The following is a 3,363-nucleotide window of genomic DNA, read 5'->3' on the forward strand; positions in this document are numbered from 1 at the left end:
ATTTTGCCTTGGTAATAGAGTTAAATTAGCCTTACCTTAAAGATTACAAAGGATCAAATTGTTTCCAGGTAACTTAGCTACATTCACAAACTCTAGTACTCTTTAAGGGAATATAACAAAATCTAGCAATGAGCAAAGTAAAATTCACATTGTTCACCATCCAATTATTAATTATAAGGCAATCCAAAGAGCAGAAAAATATGACCCTAAACCAAGACAAAAATAATTAATAAAAAGATTCAGAAATGGCAGATTTTTAAAAAATTAGTATTAATTGATGGGTTTTTCTCCTTATGAGAACTCTATCCAATGTAGCTTCTTTCTATACTTGTTAGCAGAAGTTTCATACATTGCTGATGGAAATAAAAATACTACAGCCAATTTGGAAAACATTTTGGAGATTCTTCATAAAGTTACACATACACTTACCATAAGATACAACAATCCCTAACTGTGTTCTTTTAGGTATTTACCTAAGAGAAATTAAAACATGTTCATAATAGCCAAATCATTGATAGTACCCCAATGTCCATCAACTTAGTAATGGGTAAACAAATTGTGATACATCTATGTAATAGAATACTGCTCACTAATAAAAAGGAACAAACTACTGACACATCCTACATGGATAAATCTCAAAATCATTATGATAAGTGAATAAAAGCCAAATATAGTCATAAAGCTTAACCAGAAAAGGCAAAACTTTAGTGGCTGAAAGCAAATCCGAGTTTGCCAAGGGTTAGGGCTGAAGGAAAGAAATTGACTACAAAGTGACATAAAAGCATATGTATACATAAACACATATTTTCCAACATTCATTGAATTATACACTTAAAATTAGTGAATTTTATTGCATATAAATTTTACATTAATAAGTGGAATGGATTTGGGGGTAGAACAAGTTTCTAAGGCTTGAGACAGCTTAACCAAACTTTAAGTTTACTGTTCGTAAAAGAGAAACAATTTGGTAGTAAAAATCAATAGCAAATAACTGTTTGTGATAAACATTGCTAGATTTTGTTATATTTTGAATTAATGTCAAACATTGAAAAGACTGCTCACATTCAAAGAAAGCGTTGAAATAGTGCCAAGTAAACTGACCTGCAGTAAAACTGGCCAAATGAAATAAACACTATATCGGTGTATTAGGAAAGCTAAAATTTTTTGCAAGATTTAAAGTAGGTTTAAAAAGTAAATACATGGTTCTGAGTCCAGAATATCGAGGGTTTTTCCTTCTTTAATTTACATAGTATTAGACACTTATAATAAAAATAAAATTTCAAGAACAAGAATTTCATAAAATCAGTGACACAACTCATAGGTCTTCTCAGAGTTGGCACGCTCCATGTGGAAAAAGACAGTCATCATTTTCATTTTAAAACATTCAAGTGGGCAGCTCCTCCCCACTTTGAACAACCAAACTATTTACTTAAAAATTGTTTAGTGCATTTACACAGCAACTGATGCAGTTAGGAAAATATATTACTTTCAACATCATCATTCTTTATGTGAATTGTATCCTTGTTAACATGAAAAACTTGTATCAGGGATTTCACCCACAACCAAATGGTTGGTCCTTCATTTGAGATACATTTATTCATTCCTTCATTCATTCTTTCCTCTTTAATTAATTCATTCAATATTTACAAAGCATCTTCTTTGTACCAGATACTCTGCTAGGTGCCAAGGACACAGTAATGAAGATATTAGATAGAACTCGACATCAGAGTATTCAGTCTGATAGAAGAGACAAACTTTCAATTAAAAGGCCACATAAATTTTATGATTAATACTTGTTTCTTTTTTGTATATGGTGCTTTGAAAGCATATGTTAGGATCAAGGAAGTTTAGAGAACATAAAATTCAGATAGAAAATAAAAAAAATCTAGATTAAAAGTTGGAAATTAGTGGTTGAGTATTGACAAAAAATTATTTTTAATTAAATTTATTGGGGTGGCATTGGTTAATAAAATTATATAGGTTTCAAGTGTACAATTCTATAATACATTATCTGTGTATTGCATTGTATATTCACCATCCAAAGTCTAATCTCCTTCTGTCATCATATATTTGATTGTCTTTACCCTTTTATACTTCTACCCTCCTCCCTTTCTCTCTGGTAACCACTAAACTGTTGTTTGTGTCTATAAAATTTTGTTTGTCTTGTTCGTTTGTTGCTTTCAGACTGGTCTCTCACATATGAATGAAATCATATGGTTCTCGACTTTTTCTGTCTGACTTATTTTGCTAGCATTATATTCTCAAGATCCAGTATTTCATCTTTTCTTATGGCTGAGTAATATTCCACATATTACTATGTGCCACATCTTTACCCAATCATCTACCGAAAGGCACTTTGGTTGTTTCTATGTCTTGGCCACTGTGAATAATACTATAGTGGACCTTGGGGTACTTCTATCTTTGCAGATAAATGTTTTCAATTTTGAGGGGCAGATACCCAGAAGAGGGATTGTTGGGTTAGATGTTAACTCTATTCTTATTTTTTGGAAAACCTCTATACTGTTTTCCATGGTGGCTATAGCAATTTACATTCCCACCAGCAGTGTATGAGGGTTCCTTTTTTCCCTCCACAGCCTCTCCAGCACTTATTATTACTCGTCTTGTTGAAAATAGCCATTCTACCAGGTACGAGGTGGTATCTCATTTTGATTTTGATTTGCATTTTTGTAATAGCTAGTGAAGCTGAGCATCTTCTCATATGTCTTTTGGCCATTTGTATGTGTTCTTGGGAGAAGTATCTGTTTAGGTCCTCTGCCCATTTTTTAAATTGGATTGTTTATTTTTTTCTTGTTACTGAGTTGTAAGAGGTTTTTTTTATATAGTTTGTATATTAGCCCCTTATCAGAGGCACTGTTTGCAAATATCTTCTCCCATTCTAGTTGGCTGCCTCTTAGTTTTGTTTTGTTTTAATTTTTTTTTAGGCAAGGCAACCCTTGGTTGACCTCACAGATTGCAAGGACCTTGTCAGTTTACAATCCCTTATTTTTTAATTTTTTATGCCTATAGCACCTGGTCTTCCTAGGAGGTCTCCCATCCAAGTACTAACCAGGCCCAACCCTGTTTAGCTTCTGAGATCAGACGGGATGGGGCTTGTTCATGGTAGCATGGCTATAGACCTCTTAATTTTGTTGATGGTTTCTTTTGCTGTGCAGAAGTTTTTTGGTTTGATATAGTCACATTTATTTATTTTTGCTTTTATTTCTTTTGACTTTGAGGAAAAATTTATACAATCTTCTCTAAGACCAAGGTCATTAAGTTTAGTATCTATGTTTTTTTCTATGCATTTTTTTGTTTCAGGTCTTACATTCATGTCTTTGATCCATTTTGAGTTAATTTCTGTGT

At 32.5% G+C, this 3,363-nt stretch overlaps 1 pseudogene; it reads right to left on the reverse strand.

Annotated features, from left to right (window-relative positions):
* Positions 1 to 3,018: 3,018 nt before the first annotated feature.
* Positions 3,019 to 3,137, reverse strand: LOC112474783 (annotated as a pseudogene).
* Between the last annotated feature and the right edge of the window lie 226 nt (positions 3,138 to 3,363).

This window comes from Pteropus alecto, unplaced genomic scaffold, assembly GCF_000325575.1.
Source record: "Pteropus alecto unplaced genomic scaffold, ASM32557v1 scaffold7, whole genome shotgun sequence".
Taxonomy (NCBI): domain Eukaryota; kingdom Metazoa; phylum Chordata; class Mammalia; order Chiroptera; family Pteropodidae; genus Pteropus; species Pteropus alecto.